This window comes from Bubalus bubalis, chromosome 1 (genome assembly GCF_019923935.1).
Source record: "Bubalus bubalis isolate 160015118507 breed Murrah chromosome 1, NDDB_SH_1, whole genome shotgun sequence".
NCBI classification, from domain to species: domain Eukaryota; kingdom Metazoa; phylum Chordata; class Mammalia; order Artiodactyla; family Bovidae; genus Bubalus; species Bubalus bubalis.
In genome coordinates, this window is record NC_059157.1 from 155,840,539 (window position 1) to 155,865,539 (window position 25,001).

At 39.1% G+C, this 25,001-nt stretch overlaps 1 long non-coding RNA gene across 2 annotated transcripts; it reads left to right on the forward strand.

Moving 5' to 3' along the window:
* Positions 1-2,357: 2,357 nt before the first annotated feature.
* Positions 2,358-6,303, forward strand: LOC123334509. 2 transcript variants are annotated; one of them, XR_006552513.1, is made up of 3 exons: positions 2,358-2,419; positions 4,273-4,529; positions 5,963-6,303. It is a non-coding gene; the product is annotated as an uncharacterized LOC123334509 (long non-coding RNA). The 2 variants fall into 2 exon arrangements; XR_006552522.1 differs by lacking the exon at positions 2,358-2,419 and adding an exon at positions 3,953-4,091.
* The last annotated feature ends 18,698 nt before the right edge of the window (positions 6,304-25,001 follow it).

Here is a 25,001-nt window from a genome sequence, read left to right on the forward strand (position 1 = left end):
TGTTGTTCCATGTCCAGTTCTAACTGTTGCTTCCTAACCTGCATACAGGTTTCTCAAGAGGCAGGTCAGGTGGTCTGGTATTCCCATCTCTTTCAGAATTTTCCACAGTTTCTTGTGATCCACACAGTCAAAGGCTTTGGCATAGTCAATAAAGCAGAAATAGATGTTTTTCTGGAACTCTCTTGCCTTTTCAATGATCCAGCTGCTGCTGCTGCTGCTAAGTCACTTTAGTTGGGTCCAACTCTGTGCGACTGTTGGCAATTTGATCTCTGGTTCCTCTGCCTTTTCTAAAACCAGTTTGAACATCTGGAAGTTCACGGTTCATGTATTGCTGAAGCCTGGCTTGGAGAATTTTGAGCATTACTTTACTAGCATGTGAGGATTCTAGATAAATGTATCTTATCTCTCTACCAAGACTTGAAGTTATAGTGCCTTGAAGGATAGTGCCTGGTTCTTTTCTTTGCTTATGCAGATTATAGTGCTCAGATAAAGCAGATGCTTAAAAGTTGTTTGTTGAATGTTAAATTTAGTTATATATACAAATATGCAGTAAAAACCAAATGCTACCTAATAAAAACTTTATTACAAATGTTTGTTTGGCTTTTACAAAGAAAGACATCATATCAAATGTAATTAAAATACTAACACAGAGTTTATATGATATGGAAAATTTAACTCTGGACAGATATCAACCAGATGAAGTTTCACTAGGCAGGAGGAAAGAAATGTCTCTCAGTCTTCTTTGTCTGTATGTAACTCCCACTAACAGTTCATTGTAGTTCTGCAGGTGTATCAAGAGCAGATTGTACTCAAGAGATGAAAAAATATTGCTATTTGCCCTCCCAAGTAACAGTCATGTGTTCAACAGCTGGGACTTGCTGAGACCCTCATTTGTTATAATACCAATTATTACCTTTGCTGTATTCCCACAAAACCAGAAAATATTTGGCATAGTTCAAGACCACCATATTTAATAAATCCCTTTATTCTTTCTGCAACAATCCATTAACTTTTAAGGGGAACACATCACACTAAAATATTTTACATGGATTAACAGCAATAGATATTAGAGTCCACACCCAGATTGGGCCATATATGGTACACTGAGGTAAATAGAAGTGTTGAATCTATTACTGAGGGCAGATTTGCTGCCAGGGTTGTCAAAGACTATATTCTGAACACTTTCTTAATTTTTTCCATTTCCTACTATTAATATAAAGAGTACTCATAAATGACATAAATATTTCATTTGAGAAAAGACTGCATTACTCAAAATGTCTACAGTAACAAAAGACATAGTTGATACTGTGCCATTCATATTAATACCAGAATAAGTCTTGTTTATGAAGTTTGAATAATTGTAATATTTGAAAAATATTTTAGAAATTTACATTTATTTGGAACATTATATTCTAAAGAATTAAAAGACAAAAAAGTTAAGCTAATTGAAGATGTCAGCAGTTAATTTGGACTATTTTAACCTCTATCATGTGTACAGGGACTGAGTTGGTGTGTACTTTTATACTATCTATGAAAACATGGCTTAATAAGTAAATGACTAGTATAAATAATATTTGAAAGGAAGCATTTACTTACCAAAGAAAGTAATTTGTCTTCTAGCACTTGAGATTTCTTTTATTTATAAAGCATTCTATTCAAAGTATAGGCAAGACCAGACCTTCTTGGATATGCTAATTATTTTTATCTATTTACTAAATCTAGGTCTTAACTGCCAGTACTTGTTAGTCATTTTTTTGGTTACTGTATGTACTTGAAAGTAATAAAGTTACATTTCCTTCAAAATGGCCTAGTTGGTCCAAATTAGTGAGTTTTTCTGTATGTATTTGTATTTGGGTTTGGATAATTTTCATCTTTCACTGATGTCTAAACCATTGCAAATCACACAATTTACATATTAAAGAAATCTAGTTGCACCCAACAGTGAAAAGTAGAGTAGAAGAAATCTTTTGCAATCTGTGTGATTTTAACCTTGCTGAGTCTTGTTTATAAAATGGGGGTGATAGTATCTATTTCCTAGGGGTGTTTTGAGATAAAGATAATAGAGATAAAGCAAGCATTCTCTTAGTAAATAAGGTCCCTGTTATCACGATCATTCCTAATATGTGTTGAAGATCCTATGTAATAAATTATGCATTTTCTAATTTATCCTGTATTATTCCTATTTTGGGCTTCCCAGGTGGTGCTAGTGGTAAAGAACTCTCCTGCCAATGCAGGAGACACAGGAGATGTACATTCGATCCCTGAGTCAGGAAGATTCCCTGGAGGAGGACCACTCAAGTATTCTTGCCTGGAGAACCCCATGGACAGAGGAGCCTGGAGGGCTACAGTCCCTAAGGTCGCAAAGAATCGAACATGACTGAAGAGACTTAGCACACATGCATGCATTCCCATTTTGCAGGTAAAGCCACTAAGGCTCAGAGAATTAAGAAACAGATCATATGTGTTGAAGAGCATCTTCCTTTTGGCTTCTGCTTGTAAACTAGGTTAACAAAGCACTATTTTGCTACAAAAACAAACTTAGAAATTAACCAGCACAGCATCAATGGTCACTGGTGAGTAGTGACTGCAGTTCTGAGACTGGTTTTCATAAACACTTTGTAGAAGCAGCCTCAGTATTTTGAGGCTGTACCCATTGCAGGGAATATGCATCATCCCCTATCCATCCCCTCCTCCACACCTGGACACTCTCCATTATGAATTGAGTCCTGAGAACTTCCTGTCTCTTTACTCCCCCAGGGTTTTCAGCCACAGTCATCTCTGACATGTATTTTTACCCTCCTAGTTAATTGCTTTCTTAAACTCTTCTATTACTCTAGTCAATGTCTACTTCAGCACATAACTTTGCATTGTTATAGAGGAAGAAGTTGGTGTTTGGATTGGTTTAGAAATGTTGTTCTTTCCAATTCATACCACTCCCTGACCCAGTAACTTGAGGGAGCACATGGCCCTGAGTGCAGAGGTGACTCCCCATGAAGCATTCTTTCCCTAGGCTCTTTTTCCCCAATCACTTGAAGCAGGTCAGCGGAAGGAGAGGTATGGTGGCGGTGGTGGTAACTGTCGTGGTGGTGCTGGTGGTAGTGATGGTATTGGTGACAAGTGGTGACAAGTGGTGGTGGAAAGAGTTTGTTCAACTACATCTGCATTTCACCCAGCAAATATTTGTATGGACATGGGATTTCATTCCGTTCTGATACGTTGAACTTACCAATGTTTCATAGTTTATCAGGAGCATATGATATTAAAATTGAAAGTTCCCAAGTAAACAGTATCTCTATTCCTCAAGTGGCATATGTCTTCATATGTTTGGTTGTATTTTTTTCCTTTAAAATTTAAAAGATCTTCCACCACTTGCGTGAAACAAATGCTTTTAACAGAAGGCCAGGGAGGGAATTCCCTGGTGGTCCAGTATTGGTGCTTTCACTGTCGTAGGCCCAGGTTTGATCTTGGTTGGGGAACTAAAATCCTACCAGCCCGGCTGTCAAAAATCCCCAAAACAAACAAAACGCCACAAAAAACCATAACACCAGGGATAACACGGATTCAGGTAATGTCTCATTCTTGGAAATTCTAAGTATGGTACCTATGCTAACAAGACCGTAAGCTCCTAAATGGATTCTACGTATTTTATGGAAAAAGACAATATTATGCTTGTCATGTTGAGGAACTAAACAATTTAGAAGAAGAAATGTAGCTCTAAAAGATACTTTATATCAACAAAGAATTTCTGGATGTGTTTAGAGATCACAAGCTGCCCACCTAGGAGCAAAAGGTATTTCAATGAGCTCAATCTCAGCCTTAGGAGAGGCAGATAGAATAGTAGACTAAGACCACACCCTGTGGAAAAGCCTTAGGACAACCTCAAAACAGCAATAAAAGAACACGCATGAAGCTTGGGTAGGGTGCAGAATAAAATTTCCTGGGCTCTTTTATGGCTCTGTCTGTTCTTGCAGTCTGTGACCTCAGGGCTCCACAGCCTCCTCCCTGGGTCTGTCAAATGGAGAAATGCTCCTCCTGGCCAGTGAAGACAACCTCAGCTCTGTACTGTGAAACTCACAGACCCTTTGCTCTAGGTGTGGTCAAAAGAACAAAATTATTATTATAATTACTAGGCATAACTTGAGTCACTCTGCATCACATCTTCCCTAAATGTGTACCCTGGATCTACATGTTGTTACCAAGAAAAAAGGTGACTACTGGACTAGGAAAAGACTTCTGTTGAAATGATGGATTTTGCACTGTTTTGTTTTCTAGAACCTGTCTTAGTAATCACCTGCAAAGCTACAATTTTGGCAACATGAGCTGGCAACCTAACCTAACGTTGCTGTATCTTGGATTATGGAAGTGTCTTTCCACATGTCCAAACCTGCCACATTCTCTTCCTACCTTCCTCCGTGCTTCATCAACAATACCTGCTTCTTTCAACCACCCGGATCTTCATGTGCACCACTTAAATGGAGCAGCCAGGAGCCAGTGTGGCCACTAAGCATGAAAAATGAAGCCAGTCTGAAGTAAGTGTACTCACTGGCTCTCCAAGACTTAGTATGAAAAAAAGGAAAATATCTTATTAATAATTTTTCACATTGCTTTCAGGTTGAAATAAAAGTAATTTGGATGTATTGACTTAAAGCATGATTAAAATTAACTTTACCTTTTTCTTTTTTTTTTTTTTTTTTACTATTTTTGACTGTGGCTAAGAAAGTTAAAAATCACAAATGTGACTTGTCTTTTTGGCTCAGATTATATTTCTATTCTAGAGTGGTCTAAATAGTTTCCAGTCCTTTGCATTAGCCAGCTCTATTTAAGAAAAAACATCTCCTTAGACAATAGCTTCTAAAAATATTTAATCTCTTTATAGAAATATCAAATAGTTTCAAATGGATTATCAACTAAATTTAGGTATCCAAACAGCCAGTAGTACTGGAAATTCAAATCTGTTAAACTGTAGATCAAATAATTGATCAAGCAGTGGTACTAATGCTTTTTTGTGTTATGTACCCATATTGTTCATTGAACAAATATTTAAATTACATGTGTACTGTATTCAAGACTATGACAGGCTCTGAAAATACAGCTGATAAATCTGAGGAAAGTTTTAGATGCTTTCCGCAGAGGAAAAAAATGTATATATATTTATTTATAAATTTAATTTTAGATTCTTGTGAATCTTCTGGAGCCCATCCATGAATCCTAAATTAATAATTTCTAAATTTGAGAATAGAGTATGGGCTTCAGGGCCAGACAGATCTGGGCTTGACTACTGACTCCACTCAGGTGACCCTGGGCTATACTTTATTTTCTGTAAGTGCTAGTTTCCTCATGTCCTAAGATGTGGAGATTTGAACAAACAGTAGGATATAAGAAAAGTTAACACTGAGATATATAAAGGCATTGCTTTCATAGTCTTCCTAAGCACCCAACTATGTAGATGCTAAATAGATCATAACTATTATTTCTCACCTTGCCTTGTGTGAGAAAATGACTCAAAAGGATAAGTTAGAAGATGGATTCTTCATGTCTGAATCTTCCTTTCTATGTCAAGTTCTTAAATTATGTAGCAGCCCTAGAGGTTAGTTGTTTAAACAAAAATAAGACTTTTACAACCAAGCCATGACCTTTTAAATAAGTTGTTCAGAAATGGTGTGTAAGCGGTCTGGGGTAATTTGTCACTACAGAACTGAGAACACATCTGCCCACACCTTGAGAGATACTATGTGGTATGTGCATATGTTTTTCTGTGGTTTGAAAACAGATTCGTGTCTGCAGACCTTACAGATGGGTTCCTGTTTGGGACAGGTTATTTTGTTTGTTTTTTAGAAAACTGTCATGATATATATATATATATATATATATATATATATATATATATACATATATGTGTGTGTGTGTGTGTGTGTATATATATATATATATATATTTTTTTTTTTTTTTTTTCCCCTTATAGGCAGTCTGAAGGCAACCTCCAGCAGGAAGAAGCAGATGCAAACTTCAGAATGTTAAGTGGCCCTGAATGAATAAGAACTTGGGCTAAGAAGCCAAAGCTATTCCTATACTGCCTGTCCTTCCAATGCCACACTCTGGAATGATCCATCTTTCAAATTATTAAGTAAAAGGTAGAGTGACTCACCAACTACCAGGCAGTGAGGGTAAATCAGCCTTGTCATAATTTTACAGACTTCTCCTTCCGCTCATGAAAACAAGTTATGTATGGTATTTACGTACATCTGTGTTGCTGGGCATTTTCCAAATGCCTCTTGGAGAACATTAAACAGGAAATTGATGCCACAGGGCAAATATTCATTCTTCCCATCCTCTCTCACAAAAACAAGTACAGATTTGCTGTGGCTAGACTGACTTCCTACAGTGTGCTGTTGCTTATTCAATTTTACACTAGAAGGAAAAAAAAAATTCTCTGTTTCAATTTTGAGAATGTTGGAAATGGCTAAAATGCATAAACACAAAAGCTTCCCTCATGAGAGCACTGAAGTATAGAATTTAGTGCTTTATAAAAATCACAAAATTCAAAGGTTAATGATTGTTCTTCATGCCTCCTGATGAAAGTCAATTTGTATCACATTAGACACATCAAATTTGGTTTAAACAGCATGTGTTCTAATTTTCAAATGGAAAAGCTTTAAGCATCTGGCCACTGCAGCTTTTCACATAGGGACAGTGTCTCTTTCCAACCTGTTACAGTGGTCTTTGGTTAGTGGCCTCCTCAGGTCCATTTCTCCCTATTTACTTCCTTAGCAGCCCAGAAAATATCTGGGGATTCATTAGGCTCTGGAAAAACTTAATCTTCCAGTCCCAGGAATAGAGAATGTGAGTCAGGTTAAACTATTCAATGCATTCTCTCCCCCAGCCACAGAGATTTATTCAAGGAGGGCATGTGATCTAAGCTCATCCAATCAAAGTGAATCTTGAGGCATTTTCTGGGGAAAAAAGTCATTCTGTTTTTCCTGGTAGACAAGAACACTGAAGTAATTGGCAGTCATATTAGGGTCATAACGGGGATCAGCCTTGAAATAAAGCATATACTGTGGAGGGCAGAATAGAGAAACTGAATTAAACTAGGCCCCAGATGTCACCATTTTACTGCTGGATCAAGCTTGGCTTGAAGCTCTGTCTCTACACCATTTAACAATATAAACCATTAACCTCCCATGTTGTTTGTATTAGCTTGATTCAAGTTTTCTGTGATTGTTTCATAAGTCCCATACCTATCTGTTAGAAAACATTTATAAAACAAAGGGAAGAGGATAAAGAGAAAATCTAATGGGTTACTTTGGAGGTTCATTTTATAGCTAAATATAAAAGGCCAAGGTAAGTAAGGAAAAGAAGAGTGATTGCTATTGAGAACGGGATGAGGCAAAAACATGTTTCACAGTGATGAGTAACCACCATAGTAATGTGGGTGGGAGACAAGTCAATCTATGCATCTTCCTGGGCCCAGGCATGGGTGGGGTTTAGTAGCAGGAAGGGTCTACCCTGAGGGTAAGACCCTCTCCATCAGCCCTTGGATTGAACTACTTAGCAACATATGCTGTTTACAATTTCAAAGTCATTTGACCTCCATCCTCTTAGTTGCTCCTGACCACCTCTATCTGAAGAATTATAGATTTTTGATATGTCCCATTTTATGGATTGGGAAACTGAGGTCCAGAGACTCTAAGCTATATGTATACTAAGCAAGCAGTAGAGAATGGGCATAGAGCTCAGATCTTCTTAAGCATATATCAACCTTGAAGGCTGTCCTTTTTGCATTTTATTTAGTATTTTGGGTCCTCTAGAGTGAGGCTTGGAGGTATTGACAACTGGCTTCATTCCTGCTGTTTCCTCCTCTTTTCCCTTTACCAACATTAGCCAGAGTTTATTTTGTCTGGTATAATTTCCTTCAGTAGTGTATCATGCTCTGAAAGTGTCCCCTCTCTACCCACCATGACCTGACACCATCAGAACTCCAATTTCTTCAGCCCCTTAAGAGAATAAACTGCAAGGAATGGGCTTGCTGAATGAATGCTCACTGAGATGTGAAAGGCTGGTAATAACTTTAAGTGTTAATCCTATCTCTGAACTTTATAAAGTACTTTATAAGTAGGTATTTGGAGAGATTTTGACTTCCATCAGAAGGGGTTAATCTCAGTGTGAAATTTCAGGCAGTGTGGCAAATTGGAGGCAGACTATTTGGGGTAGGGGCCCTTCCTGGTAATCTTGCTACATAAACCAGTCTTCCTTCATCTACTCACAAGGCTCCACTCTGCTCCAGCCCACAACTTATCAGATAACTTTGAACACACCTTGATCCTTATACAGAACTACTCTCTCACCAGCTAACTTGGACTTGATCACTCCCAAACTAGTTCCATACATCTCAAAGCTTGACTCAGCAGACTCTCTGGAGAGCTGCCTGCATGACGGCACAAAGCAGCCTGCAGGCCCTCCAAGAGCCTGGGACGTGGATTTGACAAAGATACCGTGTTATTTAGGTTTTTTCAAGTGGCAAGATGCAGAGGCCTACTTGGGATACTTCAGGAGATGGAAATTACTAGAAAAATAAATGGGGCACTATGGAGCTATAAAAAAGCTGACAGCTGGCCAGGTCTCACAGAGAATCAGAATGTAGTACAGTGCGCAGCAAGAGCTTCTGACACCCTCATGATACAAGAACTCTGGTCATCTGATCATTGCCTCAGGCTTATTTATCCTTGCTCTAGTGAGTCCACTATTGTGACTCAGCTACTTGTCTATCTTCATTTATTTCTCTTTCTTTCTGACTCAGTTTTCCCCACTTCATGGTTTCTATTACCTCAACGCTTGTTTTGAGACTTTGAATCACATCCCTCTGGATCTCTGTTGTTCTCTCCTGCCCGTAACCTACTTTTTGTCTCCATTCAAAGACTCCAGGAGAGTATATGTTTGGGTCCATTGGTTATTGTCTAGTTCTGAGCATCTACTTTGGGCTAAGTTCTCAAACTGGGCTCCCTCATGAGTTCCCTGTGGACCAGGCAACAACCCCTGGTTTAACTAGTCTTGTGCTCCTGAGCACCCTGGCAACCCTTGGCAGGTCCCTGGCATGCTAAAGACTCCACCTGGGAGATTTCCTTCTCATCTCCTTTTAGCAACAATTCTTTCCCAACCAAAACAAAAACAAAGACCAGACTAGGCACAACAGAAGGACAGGTCACTGTATACATGGTTGACTTCCCTGGTGGCTCAGACAGTAAAGCGTCTGTCTACAATGCGGGAGATCTGGGTTCGATCCCTGGGTCGGGAAGATCCTCTGGAGAAGGAAATGGCAATCCACTCCAGTACTGTTGCCTGGAAAATCCCATGGACAGAGGAGCCTGGTAGGCTATAGTCCATGGTTTCGCAAAGAGTCGGACATGACTGAGCGACTTCACTTAAGTGTAAGGTGCTAAGCGACATGTGAAAAATAAAAGGCTACTAAAAAACATGATCTCATTTAATTAAGACCTAAAGAGAGTGTTATATATATTCCAAATGCACCTTAAGAACAGGATAGTTGGGAATCACAATGGTAGTTCAAAGGAACACAAAGTATAAGAGCTAGAAAGTACATGGCAGGCCGCTTTTCCAGCCCTGTCTTCATAGTTGGAAGAAGCCCATAGACGTTAACTGACCACTTAATTAATTCACACAATTGATGGTGGAGCCCTGACACCTGGCCAGTAAACAAACCACCAGTCCATATTTCTGAACTAGTAATGGATTTTTCCTTTCTTAATAATGGAATGGATCACATTTAATGCTCAAAGAACTGTACTGATTGTACCAGTGAATGTGGACAAGGGCAAATAGCAAAGTTGGAACATAGTGGTTTGAAGTATTTATACAAAATAACGTCTGTGTTTTCTACAGGGTATAGAATATAGTGAGATATAACAGAAAAAGGGCAAAAAGTAAGAGTTTAGAATCTCAGATTCAAGTCTTATTTTCCTGCCACCAACCAGCTGTGTACACTTGGACTACTGTCAACTTTCCAGGCCTCAGGTTCTTCATCTAGGGAAAAATTAGGCCAGACAACCATTCAGACCCCATGTACCCATGACTCCTCCAGCTCTGCCCATTCTGGCACCGTCAATACACACTTTTTGGCGTTAAGTGCAGTGGGCCAAGAGTAGCCAACCAGATGATTGCCAGTTGACTAAGGATTTAATAAGATGTTATCAGAAGTATCTAAAGGCAAATGGACTATGAAATGGATTTGGCCTTTCAAGAAATCTTGGCTTAGATTTATTACTATTTCCAAAATTACCAGGAAAGGCATTTAAAATCCTAACATTTCATAGAGAAAAAAAAGAAAAGGTTTCTATAGTGTACCATATATGGAGACACTTAAGCATGTCTTTATTTCTGGTAAGTTGAAAATGGAAGAGACATGACAATTAGCCAGTACACAGAGTGGCATTTTAATATACTGTATCAGTAATAAATTTTGATGAATGTAAAACTAAAACTGGATTATGTAGAGAGAAGGGTCTCCTGCTTGAAAGTTATACTCTGAGATTGCCAATAAGTCTTTAGACCACTGGCAGTTCCACCATGGATGGCTGTACCTTGAACAACTCTAAGGGGTGCCACTCACATAGAACCTATGTGGGTAGTGCCCTCTGGAGCTGTACATTGCATAAGTCACAGTGTACTCCGTAGTGACCCTGACCATAGAAACAATAGTGATTTCTTTCAGAATGCCATGTGTGGTCAATGAAACTTAAGCAGTCTGCCTGTCTTACTAGCTCTTCTTGTATTCAGAACAAGCAGATATTCAACACAAAATTATTTCAGCTGGACAAAGAAAACATATTTTTATTTACTTAACCAACTCTCAATCACTATTACATTGAGTTGTAGTAAATACACAGTACTAAGAATAGCCTGGATTTTAATCCCAGCTTTTGCATTTCCTACTAGTTTTGTGAGCCTTGGGAATGCTGCTTAACCTCTCTGTATATCAGTTTCCACATATAATGTGAGGATGTTAATAGTACCTGATTGTAGGGTTTTTATAAGAATTGAATTAAACATGTACATATTTCAAAATCCTTAAAACAGTGCCAGGCACATACTAAGCTTTATGTATGGATTTGTTAAATAAGTAAAAATTACAAGTACCTGTTTGTTATCATTTACTGACTATTCCAGCATAATCTATTAAACAAAATATTATATTAGTCATAGTACACTTCCAGTTACACACCTAACTCAAATTTTACTGAGACAAAAATTAAAGCTGAGAGGAAAAATAATATATTGAGAGTTGTTTAAAACCTCTCCTTCTCTAAAATAGATTAGACATGAAAAATATGAGTTACATTCTTAGCAATAAGGTACTATTTAAGATTTTGAAACAAATATTAGGTTCAGTATTTTGGACATAAATTGGATTGTCAGTAAAGCTGAACACCTTCTTACAGGTTTCACTTCTTCTTCCAAAGTCATAAATATAAATTGTTTTCCTAAGTTGACTATTATCCATTTCATTATGAGAATATGTAAATTCAGAGAACTTAATTTGCTCTACTAATTTGAATTTATTACCCAAATAGCATAACAACAATATTAGAAGGAAGGAAATACCATTAACACTTATTTCACAGTTGTGTTTATTTTGCTTTATTTCTTTCTATACCAAGTGGTTGGGAAAAAAAAGTAAGATGCTTAATAAGCCTCAGTCACCTGTCCTCTTTCCTTATCCGCTGGGAAAAGTTTTTATCCATCCAGTAAATATTTGTTGAACATTTCATGGTTATGAATAAGACAGCCTAATGCCCCAGTCCTCAAAGAACTTAATTCTAGTTGGGAATAAATAAGTAAATCAATAAATAAACAAAATAATCCCAGACCTTTTGGGTTCAGGGAAGTCCCCTCTGAGGACATTTGAACTGATAGAAGAATGTTAAAGGAGGTATTAATATAAGCCATCCAAACGAGCTGAAGGCATCTGGAGGAACACATGCAAAAGCCCTAGCATGGGAGCCAGCTTAACATATTCAAGGAAGCAAAAGGTGGCCAACGGGAATGGGATTTGTCAGCAGAGTCCCAGGAGATAGGCAGGAGTCAGCTTAGTAGGGCCTGTAGGCCATGGTGAGGAGCTTAAGATTTTATTCTAAGTGCAACAAGAAGCCTTTGGAAGATTTTAACCAGAGGTAGTACATATCCTGTCGTTACTTTTAGGCTACTCTGGTTTTTTAGTGGAGAGTGAACTATGGTGAGGCAAGAGCACGAGATAGACCCATTAGTCGTCTATCCAATCACAGTAGTCAAACCAAGAGAGGACGGTGACTTAGACTCAAGTGATGGCAGTGGAAATGGACTAGAGTAGATGGATTCAAGGTATATTTTAGAAGTAGCACCTACAAACTTCCCAATGGATTAGATGCAGAGAATGAGGGAAAGGGAGAATCTAGAATGACTGAGATCTCAGTTTTTTGGGTTAAGCAATTGGGTATATGATGGGAGTATATACTTAGACTGAGAAAGAAACATATTTAGTTTGTAAGGCCTATTTGGAATTCAACTGGAAATGTCGGCAATTGTATACGCAAGTCTGAAGCTTAGGTCAATTACATAGCTGGGAGACATCAACAGATAGTAACATTTAAAGCCATGGAACCAGAAGAAAATGAAGAAGAAATAATTGAAAATTAGACCCTGCAACGGTCCAACTTTCAGATTTCAGGCAGAGGAGAAAGAGCCAGCTATAAAAACTGAGACTAGTTCAATGGTTTAGGAAGGAAACCAGGACAATGTGATGTTTCTGAAGTCCAGAGCACAAACTGAGTCAAAAAGGAGACAGTTCTTATGAATGCAGTTAATAGGTCACGTAAAGTGAGAGTGAAGACAAATCCATTTGATTTGGCAATGTGGAGACTTCTGGAGATTTTGACAAGATCAATTTTACTGGAGTCCTAGAGATTAAAGCTAGAATGGAGTGGTAGCGATTGAATAAATGTAATGCAATTGCAGTGAAAATCTAAATAGAATATTTCTTAAAAATTGACAAATTGATTCTAAAATGTATATAGAATAGAAAAGGGCCAAGAATAGCCAAATTACTCTTAAAGATCAGTGGGGGATTTTTTCATATAAGATACCAAGACTTGTTAAAAATCTAAAATAGTTATGGAACATTGATAACAGACATGCATGGCATTGCATAGTTTCCCTGGTGGCTCAAACAGTATAAAGAATCTACCTGCAATGCAGGAGACCTGGGTTCAATCCCTAGGTTGGGAAGATCCCCTGGAGAAGGGAATTGCTACCCACTCCAGTATTCCTGCCTGGAGTATTCCATGGACAGAGGAGCCTGGCGGTCTATAGTCCATAGGGTTGCAAAGAGTCAGATATTACTGGGTGACTAACACTTTCACTTTCATCAAGACTTGTTAAAAATCTAAAATAGTTATGGAACATTCATATATGGACATGCATGGTCAATTTTCATCCCAGTCCAAAAGAAAGGCAATGCCAAAGAATGTCCAAACTACCAAACAATTGCACTCATCTCACACTCTAGCCAAGTAATGCTCAAAATTCTCCAAGCCAGGCTTCAATAGTATGTGAACTGTGAACTTCCAGATGTTCAAGCTGGATTTAGAAAAGGCAGAGGAACCACAGATCAAATTGCTAACATCCATTGCATCATCGAAAAAGCAAGAGAGTTGTAGAAAAACATCTACTTCTGTTTTATTGACTATGCCAAAGCCTTTAATTGTGTGTATCACAACAAACTGGAAAATTCTGAAAGAGATGGGAATACCAGACCACCTGATCTGCCTCTTGAGAAATCTGTATGCAGGTCAGAAAGCAAGAGTTAGAACTGGACATGGAACAACAGACTGGTTCCAAATAGGGAAAGGAGTACATCAAGGCTGTATATTGTCTCCCTGCTTATTTAACTTATATGCACAGTACATCATGAGAAACTCTGGGCTGGATGAAGCACAAGCTGGAATCAAGATTGCCAGGTGAAATATCAATAACCTCAGATATGCAGATGACACCACTCTTATGGCAGAAAGCAAGAAAGAACTAAAGAGTCTCTTGATGAAAGTGAAAGAGGAGAGTGAAAAAGTTGGCTTAAAACTCAACAGTAACCCTGTATACGAGACAGCAAAAGAGACACTGATGTATAGAACAGTCTTTTGGACTCTGTGGGAGAGGGTGAGGGTGGGATGATTTGGGAGAATGGCATTGAAATATGTATAATATCATATATGAAACGAGTCGCCAGTCCAGGTTCGATGCACGATACTGGATGCTTGGGGCTAGTGCACTGGGACAACCCAGAGGGATGGTATGGGGAGGGAGGAGGGTTCAGGATGGGAAACACATGTATACCTGTGGCAGATTCATTTTGATATATGGCAAAACCAATACAATATTGTAAAGTTAAATAAAATAAAATAAAATAAAAAATAAAAAATAAAACAACTGAACATTCAGAAAACTAAGATCATGGCATCTGGTTCCATCACTTCATGGCAAATAGATGGGGAGACAGTGGAAATGGTGGCTGACTTTATTTTTCTGGGCTCCAGAATCACTGCAGATGGTGATTGCAGCATGAAATTAAAAGACGCTTGCTCCTTGGAAGAAAAGCTGTGACCAACCTAGACAGCATATTTAAAAGCGGAGACATTATTTTGCCAACAAAGGTCCATCTAGTCAAAGCTATGGTTTTTGTAGTAGTCATGTATGGATGTGAGAGTTGGACTATACAGAAAGCTGAGCACCAAAGAATGATGCTTTTGAACTGTGGTGTTGGAGAAGACTCTTGAGAGTCCCTTGGACTGCAAGGACATCCAACCAGTCCATCCTAAAGGAAATCAGTCCTGAATATTCATTGGAAGGACTGATGCTGAAGCTGAAACTCCAATATTTTGGCCACCTGATGTGAAGAACTGACTCATTTGAAAAGACCCTGATGCTGGGAATGATTGAAGGTGGGAGGAGAAGGGGACGACAGAGGATGAGATGGTTGGATGGCATCACTGACTCAATGGACATGAGTTTGAGTAAGCTCTGGGAGTTGGTGATGGACAGGGAGGCCTGGCATGCTGCAGCCCATGGCGTCGCAAAGAGTCAGACATGACTGAGCGACTGAACTGAACTGATGCATGGCATTGCATGACAGATTATTTAGTCAATGGAATGACTGGTTATCTATATGGAAAGAGTAAAATTGAATCCCTACCTCACATCATTCTGGTGTATCAGTTACAGGTGGATCAGGGATGTAAAGTGAAAGCCAACATTATTTTGTCCTTTAGGAGAAAATTTTTTGAAATTTTATAACCTCATGGTAGAGAAGAATTTCTTAAGATAAAGTTCTAACCATTAAAGTAAAGAATCATAAATTTGCGTTAAAATTAAGAACAATTTGTTTCTCAAAAGAGACCATTTAGAAAGTGAAAACTCAAACCACAAAGTAGAATAGGGAATGTTTGCAACAACTACAACCACAATGGATTAGAATCCAAGATATCTCAAGATCTCCTACCAATCAATATCACGAGACAAGTGACTTGGCAGAAAAAGCAAAGAACATATTAAAAAAAATTTCATAGTAGAGAAATCCTTAATGACAAACTGACATATGGAAAGACAAGTGTAAGTCCGTCAGTCGTGTCCGACTCTTTGCCACCCCATGGACTGTAGCCCACCAGGTTCCTCTGCCCATGGAATTCTCCAGGCAAAAATACTGAAGTGGGTTGCCGTTCCCTTCTCCCGGATATATTCCCGACCCAGGGATCGAACCCAGGTCTCCTGTATTTTAGACAGGAAAGATGTCCAGCCTTTTTAATAAATTTAAAAATGCACATTAAGATGATAATGAGATAATACTTTACATCTGCTGAATTGACAAAATTAGGAAGTCAAGCAATACCAGGTTTTGAAAAGGATGCAGTAACCAGAAACTCTTAAAAATTTTCTGAGATTTCAAATTGGTAAAACCAACTTGAAAAACTATTAACATTATTTTATAAAATTGAATAATCACATAGCTGAACAATTCCATCCCTGATAATATCCTAATGAAATCAATGGCTTGTTCATTGCCTCACTCTTCACAACAGTACAAATGAGAAACAACACAAACATCTACTGACCAGAAAATGGATTAATATATTATAGAATATTCTCATAATGCATTATGTTTAAGTGTAAATGTTTTACAATTAGAATGAACTGCAGCTACATCGAACAATATGGAAGAATCAAGGTCCATACATAGAGAATGATACTATTTTTTATAACATTCAAAACCAAAAATAATAATAATGCATCATATTTTTTGGTGATTTGTTCTTGTCGTTCAGCCACTAAGACATCTGACTCTTTGCAACCCCACGGACTGTAGCATGCCAGGCTCCTCCGTCCTCCACTATCTCCCAGAGTTTGCTCAAATTCATGTCCTTTGAGTCAGTGTTTGGTGATAACAGTATCCAAAACCCAACTTAAGTTATCATCGCAGACCCATGTCAACACAGGGCTTCTCTGAGGAGCAGACAGTTTGAATAGGTGCAACTGAAGAACTGAGGAATAAAGTTTTTGTTTTGTGATTTGTCACAGAAGGTCTTCAAGAAGTTCACACATACACACATGCCCTGCCCTGCCCTGCCCAGGACTGACCCAGAGGTAAGGGGCAAGGGAAGGAACACAGAACACTGGAATCTGAATCTGAATTTGTGGGTGGTTCCTCCCTCAGCTGCAGAAGACTTTTTCGTCCTGTGGAATAGGAACTTGCTTTATATCCTATCCAATGTATTCCTGCTCTATGGCTTCTTAGAATAAACTATGGTTTATTGGCTCTTCATAGCCTTTTGTGTGCTTCCCCAGTGGCTCAAATGGTAAAGAATCTGCCTGCAATGCAGAAGACCTGGGTTCAATCTCTGGGTCAGGAGGATCCCTTGGAGAAGAAAATGGCAACCTACTTCAGCATACTTGCCTGGAGAATTCTGCCGACAGAGGAGCCTGGTGGGCTACAGTCCATGGAGTCACAAAGAGTAGATATTTTCTGTTTCAAAAAGCCAAATTTTTGCAAATCAAAAGATCTTACCCTCAGGCTATTTTATCTCCCTCAGTTAGTCAGTGAGTTCAGTCACTCAGTCATGTCCAACTCTTTGCAACCCCATGGACTACAGCACACCAGGCTTCCCTGTCCATCACCAACTCCCGGAGCTTGCTCAAACTCATGTCCATTGAATCAGTGATGCCATCCAACCATCTCATTTTCTGTCATCCCCTTCTCCCCCTGCCTTCAATCTTGCCCAGCATCACAGTCTTCCAATGAGTCAGTTCTTCACATCAGGTGGCCAAAATATTGGAATTTCAGCTTCAGCATCAGTCCTTCCAATGAATATTCAGGACTTAACTTCCTTTAGGATTGGTTTCATCTCCTTGTAATCCAAGGGACTCTCAAGAATCTTCTCCAACACCAGTTCAAAAGCATCAATTCTGCACTCAGCTTTCTTTATGGTCCAACTCTCACATCTGTACATTACTACTGGAAAAACCATAGCTTTGACTAGACGGACCTTTGTCTCCCTAGGTAATTAAAAAACTATTTTGAAATTCAAAAATCTAGGCAGTGACCTCTTTGTTCTCTGCTGTATCAAATACTCCTCCTTTCCTAGGACAATAAGCCTTAGATTCAAGGTATACTTTTAATGGCAATGAGGGCGAAAAAAACATAAACTACTGAAAAATTCAAGAGATATTAAAAATAATATTTTCCTTTGCTTCTTAGCATAGGATTCCCTGCCCTTCAGAACAAGATCCCTTTCTATCATTCCAGTTGCTCTGCCTGATACTTTATCAATGCATTTTGCACTCAAGCTACAACTGATTTCATACTTGTAATTCCCAAGAGCACAGAGCACTTTGATGGTATCATGCCTTTGCACATGTGGTTTCCTTTTGCCTGAAATATCTTCCTTTTAAGCCTGCCTCCTCATTTTATAAGATACACTCCTAAACTGGAGATTAAGCTATTTTCTGTCAGTGCCAAACCCACCTTTCTCAGGTTGGAGCTGTGCAAACCAGCTTCCTTTTTAGCCATCAGAATTCCTGTTGGTTTCTGTCAATAGGGGGCACTAAAGGAAGACCAGGAGATGGGAAGGCATGAGGAAGTTGAAGGGACTAGTTCCTTCCTATTTGCTTGCTGTTTCTGTAAAGTCACCCAGCAGTGACCCTTATTTTGACAATAGCAGTTGTTTCCATCCCTAGAAGAACCAGCTTCATCCTACCTTCCTCAGAAACACCAGCACCAGCCAGCCATATCTCCTCCTCCAAGGTCTGGGTCCTACCTGTGCATAGTATTTCATTCAGCTTCTAAATTCTAATATTTCTGATCTCTTCCCTTGGTTTGCTTAGACCTAGGAGGTGGTGGTTGCTTCCTGAAGTTGTTGTCTCTATGAAACCTCAGTGTTCCCTTTTTGTATTTTCAGTTCTCCAAGACCTGACTAATTTCTAATATTAAATTTTCTCTGTTGGAATTCTTAATGTGCTTTTGTTTCCCTGACTGATACTTGTTCTCTGTTAAGTGAAAGGTAGCAGAATATGCCACCTCAAAATATGCCATTTTGACATAAGTATATTTAGAGCCGAAGGAAACTGAGAAGAAATAGATACAAGAAAAGCCCTGTGCCCTCTCCCTATTTGCCTAAAATACATAAATTTGTAAAGGTGTTCCCCACTCCCTTCTCTACCAGGAAGAAGTTAATTACCCCAGAGATATCTACTTCACAGACCTTACTGATTAGCCCTTATGTTCCATTAATTCCTCCATACAGTTACCTTCCGCAATTTACTGCCCTAGAAACTCAAAGTCTTTTCCCTTTGTTTAGTCACTTTTTTAAAAAAAATCTATTTTTTTTTGGCAAGATGCTATGAAGCACAAGTTCTAACCACCCCTTTGAGTTATTCATCACTGACTGCTCCCATGTATGTATGCAATGCCTGCACTGATAGATTTTTGCTTTTCTCTTGTGAATCTGTTCTTTTGTCAGTCTAGTTTGCAGAGTCTCAGCCAATAAATCTTGGATGGGTAGAAGGAAAAGATTTTCCTTCCCTACATAGGACTACCTGGACCATTCATGCACTCCCTCCTCATCTAAGTGTTTGTTTTTGTGCTTCCCCACTACCTTTCAGATGACTCCTTTGAAGTGCTTATCACAATATGTTATAATGACTTTCTTATATGAGTGTCCCATTCCTGGGTTAGACTCTCAGAAGTAGAGATTTTTGTCTTATTCATCTTTATGGTACCTGTGCCTGTCACAGTAAATATACACTCAATAACTGGTCCCTGAATTAACAAATGAACAATCAAATGATTGCATGAATACTATAATAGTCATGTATTTTATCCTGCTAAAACTACAATGACATCTCTTCACCTATAGAATAAATCCCAAAGCATCCCTCAATCTGGCACTTTCCTCTTCAGTTTTATCTCCCTCCCACCCCTTTTATTTCAGCCACATTGTATGGCTCTCAGCTCTCAGAACACCCCTCCAGGCCTCCATCCTCACTGTCCTTTTGTCTGAAAAATGGGGTGTGAGAAGATAGTCATGTTCCAGGTCTCCAGTGAATCCCTATCACTGGCCGCCAAGTGAGGATCCTAGGCTTTGCACAGAAAAGAATTCAAAAGCAAGCCATAGTAAAGTGAAAGCTGGTTTATTTAGAGAGATACACACTCTAGGAACAGAATGTGGCCCATCTCAGGAGGCGAGAGTGGCCCTGGGAGGTACATATTCCATAGACAGATTGCAGCCCATCTCAAAAGATGAGAGGACCCTGAGGTGAGGGGGTGGTTAGTTTTTACAGACTGGATAACTTCATAGGATAAAGTAAAGAGTGGGAGGAGTATTCTAACTACTTTGGAGAAGGGGTGGGGATTCCCAGGGTTGGGGCACCACCCCCTTTTTGGCCTTTCAAGGTCAACCTTGGAACTGTCATGGCATCTGTGGGCATGACATTTAGCATATGCTAATGTATTACAATAAGTGTATAATGAAGCTCAAGGTCTGCTGGGAGTCAAACCTTTCACCATCCTGGGCCTTGTATGTTCTAACTGGTTTTTGTTGTATCCTGTTCTTCTTAATGATTGTGTCATTCTTTTAATGGTCGTGCCCTGCCCCCTTCCTTTCTGTCTCACTTTATTCCTAAAATCCTTTGTTTATGTCTGACTTCCTTACTACCCTGCAAGCTATTTGTGGTGTTTCTTTATTTCCACTGTCTAGGAGAGTCCTGGGATACAGTAGCCACTCAATGTATAATTATTAAATAAGCATTTCCATACTACTGTAGTTTCCATTATAATTTTTGGTCTTTGCACAATTCTTTATGTAGGTTATATGCCACAATTTACTTAATCACTACCTTATTGGATATGAAGATTTCTCTCAGTTCACTATTATAATCAATGCAGTAGAGTATTTTTTGTGCAAAAAGGTTGTTTTCTCATAAAGAGAGTTATTGTTTTTTTTTCTTTTTCTTACAAGAAGGGTAGAATATGAGTTAGTGGGGAAAAAAGAGGAGTTTCATTTTTCCCAGTTGGTGTCAATGATGGTAGGCCATTGATGGTAGTTTAGAGGATGATTGGGCTTCCCTGGTGGCTCATACAGTAAAGAATCTGCCTGCAATGCAGGAGACCTAGTTTGTTCCCTGGGTCAGGAAGATGCCCGGGAGAAGGGAATGGTTACCTACTCGAGTACTCGTGCCTGGAGAATTCCATGGACAGAGGAGCCTGGTGGGCTAGAGTCCATGGGGTTGCAAAGAATCAAACACAACTGAGCAACTAACACACTTAGAGGATGTTTGAGAGGGGTCCTCATGTGTTTAGAAGGCCAATGAAATAATTTGATTCACAAGTTAAAGTAGTTTCCTAATAACTTCCAAATCAAGATACTCACGTCCAAGTATTCTAGGCCAAGTATATCTACATGCTTGAATCCTCATTGTCTCCAGCTTCTCTTTGAGCACACAGAAGCGGAAAGAAATTAGGTGGCATTTAACCTTAGAAATGGGGTGGTTGGAGTTTGAGGAACAGGATAATATATAATTAGTTGGTCAATAGAAATGAAAATCATCTGAAACCACCCTCTTTGAATCATACCAAAGTTTGATTTCACTGTATTTGGAAACCTCCAAAATATAAAGGAATCTTAATATATAAAACAGAAACACTCAAGAAAATTTGTCTAAATAGGAGTTCCCTCTGTTGAACTCTCTTTTCCTAAATAGTTTTCATTTTGTAATTGGAGATGTGTTTCCAACATGACATGAAGTCTAGCCTGCATTCTTTCCTAAGCTGTTTTCTGACCACTATAGTTTCAAACAGGCTTAGAACTGCCAAGTTAAAGAAGAGAGAGATAGACAGAGAAAAGTGATGCAAGCCTAAAACTGACTTGACTTCTAGCTTTGGAGCTTTGGGACAGAAAGCTTCATGGACCTGTGGCCTCATCCATAAATTGAGTAGAAGGTCCCCAAAGACCTTTCTAACTCTGGCTTTCCAAGACCTGAGATGTTTTAGTCCTGATATGTGCAGAGACCTCAGAGAAGCTCAAATTAGCTTTTGTCTTCCCTGAGTTTTAAGAACAAAGAGCGCAACCCAATTCCCTTGCAGGTATAAGGCATCTTGCATCCCCCCGTCCAGATTAAAAAAAAAAAAAAAACAAGCAAAAAAAGCCCAAAGAATTAACTGTTGTGACACCTCAGGAAATGTGTGTCTACTTTATTCATTATGATTTGTATGTTCTCCTTCCTCCAGATCTTTATGGAATCTGACTTGAACTCATTTTGCATTCTTTGTTGACAGAGAGTCCTGAAATAAATCTCTTACAATCTGCAAAAGACATTGTTGCCCAATTTAGCTGAACCTAATCAGGAGAAATCTAATGGAATTGAATGGCTTTTCCTTGCAATTTATCAAGACTGTTTTTAATTTTATATTGCTATTGTTGTTGTTTTTAGCCCAGAGTTTAAGTATTCACTTTGATTTGGAGAAATCACCCTGGGCCGTACCACATGCCCTGGGCCCTACCACATGCCCTGGGCTGTACCACATGCCCTGGGCTTAGTTTGCAGATAATGAAAGGAGTGCTGTCTTCTCTGCCCCTTCAGGTTTACCCACAATTTGTCAGAAGAAAAGGCATTCATAGAGCTCCATGTTTCTTTTTTTTTTTCAGTTCCTCCAATTTCCTCTCCAAAAGCACATGCAGCTGTTTATAAAATGCCTCTATTTAGAAGTCCTCTTTAGGAGGCAAAAGGAAATCTTAGGCTTCTTTCAGATAATGTTTTGTGAATGAGGCTGAGAATAAATAATATATTACTGTTTTTAAGGAGAAAATTCATTGCTGCCATCCCTACCAAGAGGGATCAGTATCCTCACCATGGACCTCTGCTTAGGAAAGGTGGCATTCAAAGGCAACCAGACATCTCTACTGCCAGCTCATCAGGAGGGGCCAGGATTGCCATGCTCCAGTTTAACTAACTGGGAGGGACTGTTTTCAAGGGGAATGGAGGTCATTAAACAGGGCAGCCCTTATTTGGCTATCTCAGCATTCTGAAGTGATGCTAGACATGGAAAGTGATGAAAATCAAACAGGAATGTTCAATAAGGGCAACTGGTCACTGTTAGGAAAGTAGATTTCCCCTGTACTATTCCTCTTTGTTTGAATTCAAGCAGTGAACATTGCAAAGTCCAACTAATGTGATAAATGATCCAGTAAGTCATGACACAGTGCAATATATATTTTAAATACAAGCCAGAATTTGTCATTTAGTTTGAATGTTGCTTAAAATTAGAACTGTTCTTTTATCACAATTAAAGCCTCAGTTTAGTAAAAGGCAGTATTTCAGTTCTTTGTCTTCATAAGCAAGCAATAAAATTGCATATTTAGCAGTCAACAAACTCTTATTGAACACCCACTGTGTGCTAGTCTGATTCTGATTCAGAACCTTGATTCTTGTCCCATTCACCACATAATTTTTAATGCAAAAATTAAAACTAATATGTTATACTTTAAGCTCTTTTCCTATTTTTCTGTAGGCTGGCAGAGAGAAAATTGCCCAGGGAACTTCTTCTACTACTGAGATCTGGAAATACAGTCCTAAAAAAAAAAAAAGTTCCCTGCCCATGTGGAGGTATCTTTCTTTCTCCAGAGAGAAGCAGATGGGTAAGTAAATAATTGAAAAATAATTATAAATGATTGTAAATTTTCAGTAATTAAAAAAGAAACTAAAACAGGAGCTTTTGATAGAGTCTGGCAAAGTAAGGGATAACTCCTCTAAGGTGATTGTGGAAGACTCATTCAGGAGGTCTCGTATGATCTTGGGCTTCCCTGATGGCTCAGTGGTAAAAGAATCTGCTTACAGTGCAGGAGATGTGTGCAGGAGATGCAGGTTCAATCCCTGGGTCAGGAAGATCCCCTGGAGAAGGAAATGGCAACCCACTCCAGTATTCTTGCCTGGAAAGTCCCATGGACAGAGGAACCTGGCAGGCTACCGTCCATGGGGTCACAAAAGAGTCAGACACAACTTAGCAACTAAACAGCAACAACATGTGATCTTAGACCTGAATTATAAGGAAGGCCCCAGCCATGGAAAATTTGAAGGAAGAACCTGGGGAGCATTCAGGGAAAGCCCCAAGGGGGTAACCTTGGTGTAGTCCAGAAATAAGAAGGACAAGGTGCCTGTAGGGCTATGAGTTAAAAGAGATCTACGAGGTGAGGTCATAGAGGTGGGAAGGGGCTGGATAATACAAGTCCTGTAGACTATGGTAAAGTACAACTGGATAACATTGAAAGACTACAGGGTATCAATATTATCTGTGCTTTAGATTTATCATTCTGGCCGATTTATGGAAAACACGTGGAAGCAAGAAGACCAGCTTAAAGTAATTGTGATAAGCAATTAGTAGCTTAATATTGGCAGGGACAGGAAGTACAGTGGATGGATTTGAGATGTTTTAGAAGCAGAACCTCTGAACTTACTGAATAATTAGATATGGAGGTGAGGGAAAGGTAGGAAACCAGGAAAAATGTTAAGGTTTGAACAACAGAGAATGACAGTGTCATGAGATGGAGAATTGAATTCACGGAGGAAAAGATTTGATGTGAAGGTAGGAATGGAGAATTCTTTGCAGCATGTTACATGGGAGGTTTCTTTTGGACATCTGACTGGAGATACGAAGACTGGAGAAATAAAGTAGGTACAATTGGTTTGTAAAAGATGATGTAAAACTATGGGAGGAGAAAAAAGTAGGAAGCCCAGGACTGGGCCATGAGGCACTCCAACATTAGAAGTTCAGGACAGAGTGACAAGGAAATAAGCGTAGTACTTAATATACTATAAATGGAGGCCAAATGCTGGATATAAAATGCATTAGAGGAAGAATCAAAGGTGTCATAAACATGCTGAAAACTGCAGCACTTGGGCATGTTAACTTCCTGCTGTGGTGACAATAAAGATGAAATTCATTTCATCTGAGTTAGCAAATATCATGGAAAAATACATGATCTTTATTCCATGAGGGTATTTATAACACGTGACTGTCTCTGCATCACTGCCACCCTTGTAAACAGTTCTTCAGGTACTGTGATTTGTCTCAGATAGGGGTGCTCTGTGTCCTGGGATGAGTTTGGGGAAAGCTATAGCACACCTGTGTTTATTCATGATTTGGAGAGTCCTGTTTGGTAATACTGAGTCATTTCCCCAATGCTTCAAGAAGTTAGATAGGGTGGAAATCGTACTTATATGTGTAAAATCTCTGGATTAGTTCTATAGGAGTGATGGTCCAGTCCAGTCAGTTCTTAGAAACCAAATCCTTCAAGTCTTCTACAGGGACAGGTCTCATGTTAATATGAAACGTGAGGCATGCCAACACTAATCAACACAGAGTCCAGTGGCCCAGGCAGTGACCAGGGGCTTTGGAACCAGGCCATCTGTCTTCA